Source organism: Pteronotus mesoamericanus, unplaced genomic scaffold (assembly GCF_021234165.1).
Source record: "Pteronotus mesoamericanus isolate MK-2021 breed Mesoamerican mustached bat unplaced genomic scaffold, CSHL_Meso_final scaffold_36, whole genome shotgun sequence".
Lineage (NCBI taxonomy): Eukaryota > Metazoa > Chordata > Mammalia > Chiroptera > Mormoopidae > Pteronotus > Pteronotus mesoamericanus.
In genome coordinates this window covers 28,521,529-28,540,018 of record NW_026555313.1, presented here as the reverse complement: position 1 = coordinate 28,540,018, position 18,490 = coordinate 28,521,529, and the positions used below count along the sequence as shown (strand labels likewise).

General features: G+C 41.6%; 1 pseudogene; it reads left to right on the top strand.

The window, feature by feature from the left end:
* Nucleotides 1-2,455: 2,455 nt before the first annotated feature.
* Nucleotides 2,456-17,770, top strand: LOC129085972 (sorting nexin-9-like; annotated as a pseudogene).
* Nucleotides 17,771-18,490: the final 720 nt, after the last annotated feature.

Genomic DNA, 18,490 nt, shown 5'->3' with positions numbered 1-18,490 from the left:
TAAAGTACATCCAAAGCAGTGAAGCAGTTGGGACACACCTGAGACAACAGAGCTGTCGCCAGTGGCATCGTGTGATGGCAGTAGGTCAAGACTCTCAGAAACCTAAATGCACCTCTTCCTTCTGAAGGCCACCCTAGAGACACAGTCCTTGTTCGGAACTGTGTAAGCTGGGTATATCTCAGTCTTTATGCTTTATGTGTAGCTTTTTTCTATATAAATTCATTTTCTCATAAATGCATTTCATATTAATACATTGCATATTTCCAGATGTATTTTTAACACTATTTGTTCTTCAAAAACCCATTTTGCCATGAGCTACTGTATGATAACTTACTTAAAATAAGATTTAAGATATTTTTTCAGGGATGTTCTCTTTACAAACACACACAAAATTCCATCAGCAATGGAAAATGATGAATAAAAGGAGAAAACTAACTGCTTTGTAATACTAGACTGACTTGATCAAATAAAATGCAAACTTTGTTATTTCTAAGCCAGTCAATTTTCAAGAGGGTGCAGAGTTTTTTCCAGATAGTTCCTTTTTATGATAATATTTTGAAAAATAGCATTGAAGGGTGGGCCAGAGGGGGTTATTTGAACGATACATAACCCACACACACTGCCTGTGCCCTGTTCTCTTAATTCTGGCCTTTGCCTTCCTTGGGCGATAGACAAGAGTTGGAGAGAAAGCCCTGTGCCAAATCTGCAATAGGCATTCTCTGGTTCCCTTGTGCAGGAACCAGTCAAAATCCGAATAATCCTGAACCCAGAAGATTTCCCTCCTTTCCTGTCCTCTCACGCTTCCATGTCCTCCCAGCTGGGGGTGCAAGGTGGAGACAGCACAGAAAGAGCTCCCCAGCCCTCACAGGGAAGACAAAACTTTGTTTGTTTTTAAAAAACTTTATTGAGCTATAGATTACATACGATACAATTTACCCATTTAAAGTTTATAATTCAATAATTTTTAGTAGTGTATTCACAGAGTTGCTCAACCATCACCACAATCCGGTTTTAGAAATTCGCCCCCCAAAGGAGCCCGACACCCACCAGCAGTCACTGCCCCTCACTCCCTCCGTCCCAGGGCCAGACAACCACTCATCTAATTTCAGTCTCTATAGATCGCAAAGAACTTCTTTACAAATGGCGGTAAATTATCCATAGCATAAAATTTACCATTTTAGCCATTTTTAAAAGGTTTTTTTTAAAATTGTGGTAAAAAATACAAGAAATTTGCCATCTTTACCATTTTTTAAAGTGTACAGTTTAGTAGTGTGAGGTACATTCACACTGTGAAGCAGATCTCCAAAACCTTCTCACCTTATAAAACTGAAATTATATACCACACAAAAGGAGTTGCTTAAGGGGTATAGAGTTCCATTTTAACCATTTAAAAGTAGAGGTTAGTGGCATTAAGGGCGTTCATTCACACTATTGTGTGACCATCACCACCTTCATCTCCAAAACTTTTTCATCATTCCAAACTGAAACTCTGTATTCATATATTAGCATCATTATCCAAGTTGCATCGTGTATGTGCCTCTCTTTGTTCATGTGACAATTGGGTTGATTCAACAAAACTCACTGGGCTATAATATGCTCATGTAAATGAAGTAGTGAGCAGCATGAAGTCTAATATGGACCTGAAGATCATGAATTATAAGCCCCCATACTCCTTGCCTGTAAGTCAAACTTTATACTTAAAAAGTTTTTTGACAGACAATACACTAGCTTCAGGTGCACAACATAGTGATTAGATATTTACAAACCTTACAAAATGATCACCCTGATAAGTCTGGTACCCATCTGACATCATACATCCCTATTACAATATCCCCTATGCTGAGGCATAACCTTTTAAAAATACAAATGTCTTACAACTTCTCAAAAAGTAATATACTAAAATATTTTTGATGTTAAAAATGCAAAAGATAAAATGGTATATAGTGAAAAGTCAGTCTCCCATCCCTGGTTCCAAATCCCCAGGTGCCCTCGGGGCAACACCTGTTACCAATTTTTTTTTGGTGAAAGCGATTAATTAGTAATCAATTGTGCCACCCGTTTCTTTAAATTACTGTCCCAAATTCAGAGACACAGAGAGGCAGCATATTCATTCATTCCCTCAAAGCCAACAAGTGAGGCTACATGAGTAAGAGTAAGCCCAGGTGGCAATGCTCGGCAGAGCAGCGGAGGGAGGGGAGGGTCACCGGGCACTGGGGGCTGGGCTGTCCCTGTGGAGGGAGGGTGTGCGCAGCTCCCCAGACGAGGTGCAGGTTTTAAGATTAGCCTCCCCTTGGATCCCGTATTTGCCAAATAACCTAATAATGCCCTCGTTTTATGTATAACTACCTTTAGAAAGAAAATAAACTGTTCATGCTGACATAGGCATTTCAGTGTTCATGGTAATAAAAGCATGATTTATATAATGTGGGAAAAAATAAGTCCAGAAGAGAGGACGATGGGCTGTGGCAACACTGTGGCTACCAGCACCTTCGTGGACTTTGAGCAGTTAGGTACTGAGTTCTGTGGATGCACAGTGGTCATCAAAACAATTCCTGCTGTTTGCCGAGTGCTCACCTTGTGCCAGGCACCACACTAATGCACCATATGGGACTTACCACATCTAATTTGTGTAACAACCCAATACGTGTTATCAACCTCACTTTGCAGGTGAGAAAACAGGCTTGGGGAGGGTAAGGAACATGCCCAATGTCATAGAGCTGTTAGAGCTCAGGGCCAAGAGAACTGCGCAGGGAGCACAGTGCTGTGTCCTGGTGGCTCACCAGGGTGGGACCCACAGGCAGAACTGACCAGCGAAGTGCAGGCTTGCAAAGGCCCAAGTAGGTGTGGCTGCTGAGGTTCCAAGTGGTTAGGTACAGGAATACCCCAATCTTTCCTGTTCTAATGAACAAAAGCATGTGCTAGTTTCTCTCGGGTTTTTAAAATCCCTGATATTGATCAGGAGAAAATGATTCTACAGTTGAAGGACTGGCTGCTGGAATAGCATGGTACAGCATGTTTCAAAGCTACAGTTGTACATGTTGAAGCAGAATCTTCAAGCTGTCTTTCTATAAACTGGATAATCAACCAGCTTTTGGTGGAAGCATAGCTTTCTGAGAAAGCATTTACTTGCCTGGTGGTCTGAATAGATGGCAACCCTGGGAGGAAAACCCTGTCACTCACTGTACAAAACTCCCATTGGGTCTCTTTAAAGCATCGCGGCCAACTAGTTTACAAAGGGTGTTTGACACATAGGACAGTGATTTCCAGAACCTAGGCTCTAACAAGGCTTATGCTCAGCCTTGCTTTCAGTGTTTGGGAACTCTGCAAAGCACTGGCTTGCGGCAGACCAGTGTCAGGCTTGACATAGGACTGGATTTTTTAATTCTTCTACAACAGTAACACTCGGTACACTTTTGAGGAAGTAACCCAAATAAGGAGGTTCTTAATGAAAATGGGCTTTTTAGATAACAGAGAACATGAGTGTGCCCACATGTGTATTCCAGTTGGCATTCTTTAGGTCTTGAATTTTGATTCAGTAAGGCTGGGTATTTCTATTTTTAACCAGTTCCATGGGTGTTTGGGAAGCACACTGATGGTGGAGAACAGTGAATGTTATGGTCTGGGCTCGGGCCTTACCCAGTGTTCCTGAGTCTCCAATGGCTGCACACACCTGCCTTTTTTGAGCACATAGACAGCCCTACAGAGTGTCACAGCCACAGCCCTACAAAATTGTACGTGCTCTTTCTGTAAGTCCTCATTTTCCTTGATACATTCTTAGTCTGTGAGGCCTTCAAAATGGACGGGCGGTATGTTCTGTCATGACCGCTCCAATTTAAGTCAAAGCCGCATGACTGCAAGGGATAAAAGCAGTTTTCTCTGGTATAGTTTAGTGAATTGTGTTCATAGTAACTCTGGGAAATCTCTGGTAGACTGTTGCGGGGGAGGGGTAATAATTTGACAAGGTTTGGAAACCTGTGACTATTTGCCCCCAGAAGTATACAAATATACAGTTACTTGCCTAAAGAATGGGCTGCTTTATATAGGAACCTTATAAATGACTTCCTGCTCATATATTTTTATCAAATGAGTGACTTTAATATGGATGGATAGTTTCTCAGTAAAATTGGAAAATAGAAAATGAGATTAAGGACTTTTTACTCACCATGGGCTGTCCCTCTGTCCTAGCATTTTAGTTCTTATCTTAACCTGTGATCAGACCATTAGCCTTATGAGCAGCAGATGAATATGATCTGCATTTCTGACAATACTGGAAAAACAAGTGTTTCATTCACTGTGAGAGAGCAGTGACATTTGAATAGTTTAAAATACACTTATATACTATATCCTAGATGCTGAGGTCAGCATTTGTCTTGTTCTCATAGCTTGAAAAATCAAGAAAATGTGATTGGAGATTTAAGACACTGATGGTATTTGGTGATTGCTTAGAGAAATGATAATGATACCTACTTTTCAACAATTTAAATTCAGGCACTTTTTATGATACATGAAATTATGAATAATAAGAGAATGTTAGGAATTCCAATTTTTAGACCATTAACCCATTTCAGTATTAATTTGTTTAAAAAATAAATACACAGTCCTGACTGGGTAGCTCAGTTGGTTAGAGCATTGTCCTGATACAACAAAGTTGCAGGTTTGATCCTTGGTCAGGCCACACAAAAGAATCAACCTATGAATGCATAAATAAGCAAAACAACAAATCGATGTTTCTCTCTCTCTCTTCCCCTTCCTCTCTAAAAATAAAATAAATAAATACACAGGCAAACATACTGTTTTAGCCAGAACTTTTAGTATCCTTTTCCTCACCTAACCAGCCACTGTTAAAATATATTTAATGCCACAAGGTTGCAGCTTTTAGGCAGTGTGATTTTTTTTGCAGGCATGTGTACATTCGTATTATTCACATGGTTTCATTTTTCCTTGTATTAAGCTGTCTGAACTGATATAACCCATTTGGAGTTTGTTGGAGTTTAGGCTTTCAAAGGTAGAACAATGAATCTACTCTATCATGGGTATTTATAACATGCTTCACCCATTAGTCTTTTTTAAAATCTTTTCTTCTTTTAGTGTTGACACTATTACAGACGTCCCCACTTATTCCCTCCCTCTGCCCCCCTCCACACAGCCCCTGCACCCCATTCCCTCTAGCCATCACCACCCTGTTGTATCCAATGCAATCTATAGATTCAATGCAACTCCTAATAAAATACCAACGGCATACTTCACAGAGCTAGAACAAACATTCCATTCATATGGTACCCAAAAGTCCCGAATAACTCAGCAATCTAGAAAAAGAAGAACAAAGTTGGAGACATCACAATACCAGATATCACACTATACTGCAAGACCACTGTAATCAAAATAGCCCGGTACTGGTGAAAGAAAAGGCACAGAGGTCAATGGAACGGAACAGAGAGCCCAAAAATCAACTCACACCTTTATGGTCAATAGCTGATAAAGGAGGCAAAAGCATACAATGAAGTGAAGTCTCTTCAATTGATGGTGCTGGGAAAACTGGAAAGGTACATGCAAAAAAGGAAAAGAAAAGAAATGAATCTAGTCCGCCAGCTTCACCCATTAGTCTTCCTAGTCAGGAAAAATACAGGACAGTTATGTCATTAACTGTCCGGTTGCTCCTGCTCCAGCCATACTTAGAGGAGGGGCAGCCATATTGCCCAGCGCAGTGTTGGAGAGTAAAGAGGCCCGGGTTGCTGTGGAGGCTTTTCAGGACAGGGAGGGCACAGACTTCATGTCCCAAAGCACATCAGGACTCACTGCATTGATTTTTAGTCATAAGGCATTCTCACCATAACTAATTACTTGAATACTTCTTCCAGAGCATTTAGCGTCCCCAAATTGCTGTCTGATGACTTTGATTTCAAAGCTCTTGAGTCAGGCAGTGGGTGACTATTTTTAAAAATCCATCCTGGATAAAAAGAACTACAGAAACAAAACAAAAACCATTGTTACAGATAATATAAAGTGCAGACTGAATAACAGAATCATGTTTTAATTGAGGACACATGAATGAGCGGCATGAGACATGCATGCAAGTCCTGGCTCTTCCTATGGTGCCTACACCTCTGCTTCCTGTACTTTGACCTTGACATTTAGTGATATTGTGAAGAAACACCTGACACTCAAACTTCTGAGAAGAGTTACTATAAGCAACAGTTCATCAGACCCTATATTTTCTCATCCTTATGAGCACAGTTTCTAGATTCTTGGTACTTAAGTCATTAATCCAAAAATTCATTCAGGTTGCTTTTGATATTAACTAGAATTCGAAAGCTGAAACTGGCCTCACAATGAAGGCAGGGGTATCTACTTTGTTTTGGGAAACTTGGTTAAGATTTTGACACATTAAGACTTTTTGGACAAATGTTATTTCATTTATAGTTATTTCTAAATATGCTCAAAATGTGACTGATTGAAAAATTTCCAAATCACAAGTTTCCTCTGTCCTTCTTAACAGGGCTGCAATGAGTCAAAGGAGGTATCACCAGCCCAGAAATGGTTGAGTCTTCAATGTGTATTAGGAAGGTTTACCTTCCCATAGCCCAATTTATTATTTTTAATGCTTTTGAAAGAACTAAAGAAGTAACAAGAAAGAGAAATTACACTGCTTTCAAAAGACTCCTCCATTTTAACTAGTTATTTGAAAAGTTTTAACCTGTCAGAATGGCTATCATCAATAAATCAACAAATAACAACTGTTGGGAAGCATTTGGAGAAAAGGGAACCCTCATGTACAGTTGGTGTGAATGTATATTGGTGCAGCCACTGTGGAAAGGAGTACGGAATTTCCTCAAAAAATTAAAAATAAAACTGATATACACTCCTAAGTTCACATCAATATTATTTACAATAGTTAAGCTGTGGAAGCAGCTGAAGTGCTTCCACATATGCAAGTATATATTTACAATGGAATATTACTTGGCCATCAAAAAGAATAAAATCTTACCTTTTGTGGCTCTCTGGATGGATCTAGAGGGTATTATGCAAAGTGAAAAAAGTCAGTCAGAGAAAGCCAAACACCATATGATTTCACTTGTACGTGGAATCTGAAGAACAAAATAAATGCAGAAACATAATTGCAACAGACTCATTGATACAGAGAATGTACTGACGGTTGCCAGAGGGAAGGCAGGTTTGGTGACTGAGCCAAAAAGGTGAAGAAATTAAGAAACAGAAATTGGTAGTTACATAATAGTCACAGGGATATAAAGTACCACAAAGAGAATATAGTAAGTAATATTTTAATAACTATATATGGTGTCAGTTGGGTGCTAGAAATATTGGGGGAACATTATATAAAATATATGATTTTCTAACCATTATGCTGTACACCTGAAAATAATACAAAATAATATTGAATGTGAACTGTAACTGCATAAAATTTAAAAGCAAAAACAGACAAAGTTTGATTATCTCTTTTCAAAATGAAAGTGAATTAGATTGGAAATTTTAATATTGTACTTTAAAACAAACAGTTAAAAAATCTAAAATAGTCATGATCAAATTTATATAACATGTTTACTAAAATGTATAACTAGTCTAAAATGAGTTTTAAGTGATTTTAATATTTTTGATAGGAAAAAATTCCTAGCTTGCTTACAGAAAATTATTGTGGTGTCCAGCAGGGCACGCACTGTAGCCCTGAAGGAAAAACAACTACTGTGGTGTGAAATTTTTTTTTTCTATGTGACATGGATAAAATTATCTAATAGGTTCCATCATTATAGTTTTGCACAAGCTAATATTTGAAATATTTTCTTATTTCTGATACTTGACTCTAGTGTTTGATAACTTCAAGGCACCTGAGAGTAGAAATAAGAAATTTCTGCAGTGAAAGACAGCTACATCTAGTGGCTGGTGGCATTCTCCATGGAAAATTAGATTTATAAAAAATTCCTTCATGGCTGTCTTTGTTAACATTCTGATGTTATATGAAGGATTGCAAGTAATTTGGTGTGTGTAACTTTATTGAGGCATAATTTACATACCGTAAAATTTACCTATTTTAAATGTAGAATTCCATGATTTTTAGCAACTTTACCCAATTTTGCAGTCACCACCCCAACTCAGATTTAGAACATTTCCACTACCTCAATAATATGTTCATGCACATTTATAGTTAACTAATTTGGTTGTACTAGCTTGCTGTGATACAAAGAATGGTAAAGTAACTTGAAACACCTATGAAGGGAATTTCGTAGTATCTAGGAAATAATTCTTAAAGTTTTGGGGGGTTTTATCTGTTTTTGTTGTTGATCTTCTCTAGAAAGTATCTAAGCTCAGTGAGTCACACTTTTAAAAAAATCAAAACTATTTAAATCTGATTGGTTGAGTTCATCTGAAACACAACCAAGTGCTTGGGAATGAAGACTACATGTAGAAATTTTAAACTCCATTGTTATCAAGCCTATTTGGGAACCAAACATGCATTTTAAAAAATGCATTGTGGTTCTGTTTATATAATATTTATCACTCAAGGTTTTGATCATTAAGTGACATACAGATGGCCCATAGGCATATGAAAAGATCACTAATCATCAGAAGAATGCTAATTAAAACCACAATGAGATTATCACCTCCCATCTTTTTGAATGGCTATCATCAATAAATCAACAAAAATCAAGTGTGGCAATGTTATGGGAAAAGTGCACCATCATGCACTGTTGGTGGGATTTCAGACCAGTGCAATCACTGTGGAAAACAGTATGGATTTTCCTCAAAAAAATTAAAAATGAAACTGCTTTATGACCTACCAATTTCACTTCTGGGAATTTATCCAAAGAAACCCAAAACACTAATTTAAAAGAATAGAGGCAACTGTATGTTCACTGCAGCATTATTTAGAATAGTCAAACTTTGGAAGCAGCGTTAGTGCTTATCTGTAGATAAGTGGATAAAACAGCTGTGGTACATTTCCACAATGGAAAACTACTCAGCTGCAAAAAAAAAAGGAAGAAATCTTACCCTTTGCAACAGCATGGATGGAACTGGAGAGTTTTATGCTAAGTGAAATAAGCTAGTCAGAGACAGACAAGTGCCATATGATCTCACTTATGAGGAATCTAATGAACAAAATGAATTAACAAGCAAAATAGTGACAGACTCATAGATAGAGAGCAGGCTGACAGCTGAAGGCAGGGACTGGATGGGGGGAGATTGAGCACAAAAGAAAAGAACTCATGGGCATGAACAAAAGAGTGGTGACTGCAGGGGAAGAAGGGGTGGAGGGAGGTGGAAGAGAGTATAGGCGTAACTGAAAATGCAGGTTCTGCTACCTGCTGCAACAAAAGCCAAACTTTTGAGACAGGTGCAACAGGAAATGTTAATTCAAGTGCTGCAACCTGGGAAGAATGGTGGACTCCCATCTGAAAGACCATCCTGCTCAAGCCCACGGTTCTTATAGGGATGGGGAGGGAAAGACTTTTTTTCTATCCAATTATATCACAAGCTTTTGACATGCCTGGGCCCTGTCCATTCATCTTTCTAGCTTTTGGCACGCTTGGTGTATGAGCCTCCCCCTGTGCTCTCTTGGCAAATGGGGGAGACTCCCTGGTGTTCCCTGACTGTTTAAGGTAGTTGAGGCCAGGGGAGCAGCGGGACCTGCAGCAGGAAGTCTAGAGATGCTGCGGCCCTCAGCTCACCTCCCGATTCTGGGCATGGCACCTGCACATCCAGGGGGGCTGGATGGAGTCCCCTCTGCAGCCCCCGTGTGGCTCGCCTTTCTGAAGCAGCCAGCCAGGCCCGTGCTCCAACTGATGGCTGCCTACAGTAACAATTCCCTACTTCAAAACTCTGGACCCTTGTAATCTTACAAGGGTAAATGAATGGAGGTCTGATCTTGAGCTTCTCCATGCTGTCAAGAGTCATAGCCTCACCTATCCTGGGGTCCAGAGATTCTTGCTATCCACTAAAGCAAAAAAGAGGGCCAAGAATAGAGGAAAGTCTTTATATGAGAGAGGACTGCTCCCCCTGGAAGGCAGCATAGGCGGTGTCTAGAAGATGGCACTGCTGACCAAGCAAAGCTGGTAGCGTGCTTCATGTTTCAAGAGGCAGTGTTGCAGACAGGCTTCCAAAATGAGACCTATTGTATAGACAAGCAATCAAGTATTTAGTGAGGGGTATGCTTAGTAGTGCAGAGGGAATTGTAATGAAATCAGAAACTGGAGAGACTAAAGGATCCCCATGATCTAACCCTGAATGGGGCTTTGGGTGGCACACCCAACAATGGGATCAATTTGCTGAGGAAGCTGCTATCTGGGAAACGCAGACAAAGGCATTATCAGTCCAAGCAGGGCATAAAGTACAGCAATTGTCAAAAATAATAAAATAAAATGTAACATTATTACCTAGCTTTGAAAGGTGCTGTCCCTCCTCAAAAGAGGAATTTTAAATCTCCTTCGGGAGTGCAGGTCCAGCTTTCCCTTGCAGTATCGACAGAAGCAGTGAGATCCGAGTCCTCTTCAGGCAGCGCCCGCTTTCTCCGTGTGTGGTGGATCCGAGGCTTGACTCCTGTAAGCTTTAGAGAAGAGTGCGTTGTCAGGAGGACATCAAAGGGACTGGACCATTGCTGGCTAGCTGCTGTTCAGGACCTTGAGTCTTCCAGGTCTTTAGTAAGACCCAGCTGGAACAGGTGTAAGGACTTACCAGATGCTTAGATGGACCTGCAATGAGAAAACCTGTACAAACTTGTCAGTGTTTGCCCTAAATGTTTACATACTGTTTGATTTTTGATTCGTGTTCTAAATCTAAAGGGGGTGTTCCTAAAACAGGAACTTGGAAGGGTCTCCCATAAACTGTCTCAAAAAGGCTTACTTTAAGACCACTTCAGACACTACCCTAGTCCAAAGCAAGGCAACAGGGAGTGCCTGGTTTCATTTCAAATGTGTTTCTTGACATGTTTTCACCAGGGTCTTTATTCTGTGGTTAATTTTCTGAGTCTTCCCTATATACTGAGGTCTCCAAGATGCATGTAGTTGCCATTGACTCTGTAGTGCCTGTCCTGTCTTCTGGGAGATTTCTGAAGTGAACAATGGTTTTTATTGCTTTGAATGCTGTAAGGGAGTCTAAACCTAGGGATTATTTCTTTGAGTAGAAGTCTTGCTACCCCAGTTGCCATCTCAGTTCTAGTGGGGTATGCCTCTACCCATCCAGAAAAGGTGTTCACAAAAACTACTGAAAATTTAAAGTTCCCTGTGGTTTTAGGCATCTGTGCAAAGTCAACTTGCCAGTCCTCAAATGGGCATATCCCTTTATTTTGTACTCCCTTTCCATTTGGGGCACTCTGTCTTAGGATTGTTTTTGGTGCATATCTGACAGGCTTAAATAATCTTTTGAATGGTCCTTTGTAAGTGAGGACCCTTCAAATGTGGCCTGATGAGGTTTATTAAAGTATCCCTTCCCTAACGGGTCCCTTCATTAGGTGCTTGAGGATGGGATATACTAGAGTTTTAGGGAGTAAGATCATACCACGTGTTGATTTTTCATATAGAATTAGGGTCAGTGTTAGAGACTCCCCATTCATGGGCCTGTTCCTCATCTTGTTCTGTTAATGGGGTTTAAACTCTGAGAAGTCCAGGTCGGGGCTTAGAGCCCCACGGAGTGGCGGCCCTTGTGCAGCTTGTCCTGCTGCTTTATCGGCAGTTTGGTTTCCCTGGCTTGTTTGGGAACTGTCCTTCTGGTGTCCTGGGCAGTACATTATGGCAATATGGTTTGGTTGATTCACTGCCTCTGGTAATTGTTAAATCTTTGTTGCATGTTTGATGTCCTTCCTCGAGGTTAACAGCCCTTTCTCATTCCGTATTGCCCCATGGGCATGAACTACCATGAAGGAATATTTAGAGTCAGTGTAGATGTTAACCTTCTTTCCCTGGGACAGTTCTAAGGCTCTGGTGGGGGCTATCAGGTCAGCATTTTCTGCCGAGGTTGTACAGCAAGGGCCTGGACTTCTATCACCTTGTCTATGGTAACTACAGTGTACCTGGCTCATTCATGACCATTCTTCATGAAACTGCTCCCATCTGTATACGCATATAATTCCCAGTGAGGTTCCGTCAGTGACTAGTCCAATAGATCCGGTCTGCTGGAAGAAGCTTGGTCAATGGTTTCTAAGCAATCATGTTGGAGGTCTGAGCTACTCTATGAGTCCAGGAGTAAGGTAGCTGGGTTTAAGGTAGTGGTGGTTTGCAAAGTGACATTTGCACTGTCTAATAAAATGGCCTGATATTTTTCCATGTGTCCTGCTGTCAGCCAAATTCCCTCTTATCTGTTCTAACAGAGTTAGGACCTGATGTGGTACATATACAGTAGTAGGTTGCCCCAGGATGAATTTCTCTGCTTCCTGTAAGATGTCACAGGGTAGCTGCTATTGCCCTAGAGGCATGGTGGCCATCCTTTTGTCATGTGATCTAGTTTCTTTGAGAGATAGGTTATGGGTTGACGGGTACTTTCCCAGGGTCTGGATTAGTACCCCAAGTTCAATTCCTTGCCTTTCATGAATGTATAATTTTAAAGATTTCTGTGAATTGGGCAATCCTACTGTGAGGGCTGAGACTAGTTTTTCATTCAAGGTGTCAAATGCTGCTTGACAGTCTCTCATCCATTCAAGGGTTCTGATTCTAGTCCTTTCAAGGAATTAGACAATGGTTTCACTAAAAGGCCAAAGTTTACAATCCGAGTTCGGCAAAACCTTGTAATTCCTAAGGATCTACAAAGCGGTCTCCAGTTCTCTGGGATTTTTATTGCAGCAATGGCTCGTTTTCTATCTGCTATCAAGCTCCTAGTGCCCTATTTCAACTGGAATACCAGTTATGCCACCTCCTGTTTGCAAATCTGGGCCTTGTGAGATGACACCTTATACCCTCTTTTCTGCCAAATGATTCAGAACTGTGGTGGTTTTGAGCAACCCATCTTCATAAGTAGTGCTAACTATTAATAAGATTAACTATTAATATACATATTGTAGAATTCCTGATTTCAGTTGAATACCCATGAAATCTTTTGCTACTATTTCCCCAAATGTGGTCACGGAATTCTTAAATCCTTGGGGCAACCGAGTCCACAGTACCTGGGTGTGGCTTTTGTTTCTGGGTCATGCCACTCAAAGGCAAATAATAGTTGAGTCTGCTCATCTGTTGGGAAGCAGAAAAAAGGATCCTTCAAGTCTAGGACTGAAAACCACTTGCTATCCCTGGGCACTGTGGTCAAGAAAGTGTAAGCGTCCTGGACAACGTCATGTATGGTCCTAAGATCCTATACAAATCGATACTCATTGGAGTGAGGCTTCCTGACTGACAAAATGTTATAGAGAGAAAGGCATGACTGAATTAATCCTGATTTTAAGAATTTCTGCAATACTGGTTGAATTTCCTCTAAAGCTTTCTTTTTAAAGAGGTTTTTTTATTCCATGAATTCTGAAAAATTAACCTCTTGTTTTAATTTTTATGGGTTGGATGTTAACTGACATACCTGGGGTTGTGCTGGCCCCAATGGTTAGATCAACTTGCTCTTTTGGGTGGGAAGAGGTCACCTCCAGGTCCTCCTGGGAAAGTCAGGAGAACCTGGAGCTGGAGACCATGTTCCAGCAGGACCCTTAAACATAATTGCCACTTCTCAAGGGAAAAAAATGTCATCTGTGCATGCAATTTACAAAGTAAATCTCAGCCCCCAAATGGAATAGGGCAGTCTGGCATGTAGAGAAAAATATGTTTAAGTTTTTGATCCCCAAACTGGTATTTTAGAGGTTGAAGGAACACCTGTTTTTGTAATTGTCCAGTCACTCCAGTAACTGACACAGCTGAACTTTTCTTGATTTTGTGTTTAGCACCAAGGATGTTGCTCCCATATCTAGGAGGGAGTCAATTAGCTTGTTCCTGTCAATTTACCCAGGCCTCTTGTGGAAAAATAGTAATAGGCCAGGAGGTTTCTATGGGAGCCTCTAGGCCTCCTCATTCATCATCAACTTTTGTCATTCCTTTCTAACATTTCTAGGTGTTTGTATCCTTTTTATATTTCCATTAGTTTTGGGAAGTCCTTTCACCAATGGCCCTCCTCCTTGCAATAGGCACATTGGTTGGCACTTAATGGGACTTTTCTTCTTTCTTTCAGGCCTCGCCTCTCCTTCTGGTTTACCTGCACTGTTTTTAAGAAAACAGACATCTTCTTTAATTTCTTTTTTCCCTGGGCATGGTAAATTTTAAAGGTTATTTCCACCACCTAGGAGGAATTTATTCCCAATGTCCCATTTAAACACAGGAGTTTCCTTCTGATTTCCAGGGCACTTCATACAATGAAAGTCATGTTTACCATCCAAACATTTTCTGGTGCCTGTGCATTAGCATCAGTTTGCTTTCAATAGGTCTGATAAATTCTTTCTAAAAATTCAGAAGTATCTTTAATTTTTGTTGAATAATGCATATTATATCGAGGCTATTTTGTTTAGGCACTCCTATCTTAAGTCCTTCCAATATTCACCATTTGTAATGTTCTAAGAAGGCTAGGTTCCTGCCATTTGGGTCCCATTTGGGCTCTATCAGGGAATTGCCTTGGCTGGGTTGGGGGTACCATTGGGATTTTCCTGATGGAGGTGATGAGCCTCTTCATTAGCTTTAACTAGTCACCTTTCATCTGCTGTTAACAGGATGTTAAGGAGAACCTATACATTTGGCCCGGTTGGATGGTGAGTAGCAAAAATGGAGGTGATAAGATCTGCCATTTTCTGAGGATCCTCCCTATACAAGGGGTTAGAATTCTTCCAATTCAGTAACACCTAAGTGGAAAATGAAGCATGAGCCCAATAGCAGCCAGCAGGCTAGCCTTCCCTGTTTATTCCATTTATAGGGTATTGCCTCAAAGGGACTTATCCTACTCCAGATAGGGATACTCCCTGGCCAAGTTGGGTGCACTGCCAGGTCTTCAAGGGGGAGACCATTCCTTTGCCATACAGGGTTAGGGTTGTCATTTCTCTTCACCCTATTTCAGGGCTATCTAGCAGCAAGGGTGGTGGCAGGGGAAATCTTCCTGCTGCTAGTCTTGGGTTCCCCAGGTTCAGGGCATTAAAGAGATTCACCTCATCATTTTTCTTTTCTCCTTGTGTCTTACTATCAAGAAGGATTTTGAAGCCATTTTCCTTTTCTGCATTTTTTGTTTTTTCCCTTTCTTTGATAAATCCCTATTGTGTAAAGACATAAATACATGGACATAAGAGATTCTGTCCCCTTCTCTGACTGTAGGCAAAACAATTCCAACTGTATGATACAGTAGTAATTTAGAGCACCATTTGGGAGCCATTACTCCATCCCCTTTAAGAATACATAGGCCAAGCAGTGTTACAATAGGAAACCAATTCCTTCTTAGTCATTGCATCATCATTGTACATGGACCCGTCTGCTAAAATTTGGCCCAGTGGACTCCCTGCAGGAGCTGAAACAGAACAACCCCTGAAGGCACAAAAGTACAAACCCAAAACCATAGCCATAAAGACCCCAGAAAAAGTGGGAGCATATAACAAAACTTGGACTCATAATTCCATTAGTCCGAATGAATGCTCACAAGCAAGTCCTAGAATCTTCTGCCAACTGATACTGCAAGCTATCCTGACCAGACTCAAATGGCATGAGGCCCATGTGGCACAGAGCTCAAGGTGGTACAAAACCCAATGGGCATGAAGCCCAAGTGGCAGGGATGAGGACCCCCAGTATGCATGCTGGTTCAACTAACCGGTCTTGGAGTCCTTGTGCTCCCCTAAAACCTGTTTCCTTTCACCAGCCAAGCATTTCAGGCAGCTGACACCTTTAAAAGGAGTGCAGGGGGATTTCCCTGGGAAAATCTCTTGACAGCTGCTGGGAAGCCCCCACAGTCCTGCTCCCAGGGCCAGCCTGCCACAGGCACCTAGGACCCAAGCCTGGGCCCTCCAGGACTTACGGAGGTCCATACTGTCTGGCAGATTGGCCAAAAACTGAAACCAAAACAGTTTCAGCTGCCTTCCGCAACAAAAGCCAAACTCATGAGACAGGTGCTGGTGCAAAAGAATAGAAGTTTATTCAGGTGTCACAGCCTGGAAGAACAGTGGACTCCAATCTCAAACACCACCCCTTCCTTCCTGCTCAAGCCCATGGTTATTACAGTGATAGTGAACGGAGGGCTTTATTTCTATCCATTCATCTTTCTAGCTTTTGGCATACTCAGCATAAGAAAACCACCTATGCCATCTTGGCCAATGAGGGAAACTCTGATGCTCCAGGACTCACCATCAGGAAGTCTGGAGGAGCTGCAGCCCTCAGCCAGCCTCTTGATGCTGGACAGGCACCTGCACATCCTGGGAGCTGCTTGGAATCCACAGGGCACCCCCTGGATCCCAGGAGGCCTAAGTCCTCTTTTTACCCAGTAATGAAAATGATCCATTTTCTTGTGGAAATTCAGTGCTGACCAAGCCTTTCTCTCTTTCCCTCTCAGCAAGTACAGCTGAAGCCAATTCATCAGCTGCCAACAGTATAACAATCAGGTCAGCAGTGGCAATGACACTTGGTCGGCCCGGAATGCTTCCAAATCTAACATTGGGACAGAATATATAACTGAGGGACTAAGCCAGGGGGAGACGTACACCCAACAAATACTTCCAATAATTGGAAAACTACCTTTGGTCATACCCAGGCCTACCAAAGACCAGCAACTGGTGATGACAATAGCTGGGATGAAGGCTGGGATGATCCCAAGTCATCTTCTCACTGGTTTGAGGATTTCTAGTCAGCTAAAGCAGGGGATGCTTAGAGTGAAAACAGCATGCTGGTGCCTCTCCCATGAGGCTGCCACTTAACAAATTTCCTGGTCTCACAAAACCTGGAATGGAATCAAGTTTGTTGACCAAGCAGCTTGAAAAACCCAAAATTTCCTTTTATTGTTGGACACTATGGCCCAGTGTGGGTTTATCCTACATTTACATTTCACTGTGTGGCAGCGGATCCCAGGAAAGACTCCAAAATGTATGGGCTGAGGAGCCACACTGAATGTCACTTAACACCTACTAACACTGATTGATCTCCAAACATAGGTACTGGCACTTCAACTGGTTTTGTCAGTGTCTCCTGGTTAAATTTGGGTCAGCCATTCCTATCTCCTCTTCCAGGTAAGTTACAGGTCACTTGGAAGAAAAATTTACCAAAATGAATGTGGAGAGCCTCAAAGCATGTATGACCAGGATGTGTTGTCATTCAGTAATTCCAGAAAGTGAGATTTCCCCAGCAATTTCTGTGTTTTGGAGAAGGAAAGGAATGGAAAACTGGGAAGAGGAAGGCTGAGAAAGATGAGCTGGTGGGAGTTATATTGTCCACCACAGAAGCAGAGGCACCTGACGTAGACTTACTAGAAATAGAAGTGTAATGCTGTTGGTAAGTTCACCAAAGTCATGGATGATGGCATGAGGGAGTTGCTGACCATGGGCAGGAGCAGTGGAAGCAATGCATGGGACCATTAACCAGGGAATATCAGAAGGTAGGAAAGGCCTTGAAGAGTTTAGCAAGTGTTCGTTTCTAGTGGTTATCAAGGTGAAATGGACCTCAATGATGCAGTAACAGAGCAGGAAAAACTTATGAAGAAATCGCCAGTCTCATGGGAGAACAGCCAAAGAAAGATCTCCATTTCCTGGTGGGATGTAATCATGAATGTAAAGGTTTCCTTGACTGCTTCCCCAATATTATTGGTGCTCATAAGGAAGCAGTAGAAAAAGGAAAGTGAATGCCCTGGGAGATGTGACTCTGTTGATTGGACCATTACCCCATACACCAAAAGGTTATGGGTTCAATTCCCAGTCAGAGTCCATACCTAGATTGCAGGTTTGGTCCCTGATTGGGTTGCATATGGAAGGCAACCAGTCGATGTCTCTCTGTCTCTCCGTCCCTTTCTCTCTCCTTCCTCTCTCTCTCTATAAATATATCCTTGGGTGATGATTAAAGAAGGAAAGTGATTAACTGGTTGCAGCTAGTGTCAACCAGCTAGTGTCAACCAATAGTCATTGGTGCCAATTCAACAGCAAGAGGAATCCCTAGTTAGGGGTGCAGTGAAAAAGAAAACTTTATTCAGTGCAAAACAACTCAGTTGTGATATAGGACGGTGGTGAAAACACCACAACTGTGAGTTAGCACTGGGGCCAGGCCCCTCTCTGGCTATACAACTCTGTTCTGCTCCTCATTGGTTTGCTCTGCTCTGTGCTGGTCTGCTTTGTGCTATACTGGTCTGCTGCACTCTGCTCTGGCAAGACATCTTTGGTGTTTCAGCTCAATAGGGAAATTCAGTCTTCAGTGGAAAGAGGAAGTGTGCTTCCAGAGCCAAAGGGGGGCTGGCTTATATACACAGAGTGCCCACGCCTGGTAACTCATTGGCCCATCCTCATGCAAATGAGGGCTCCAAATCCTTACAGTTTGATTGGTCCAAAAGGCACTGTTCTGATTGGCCAGAATAC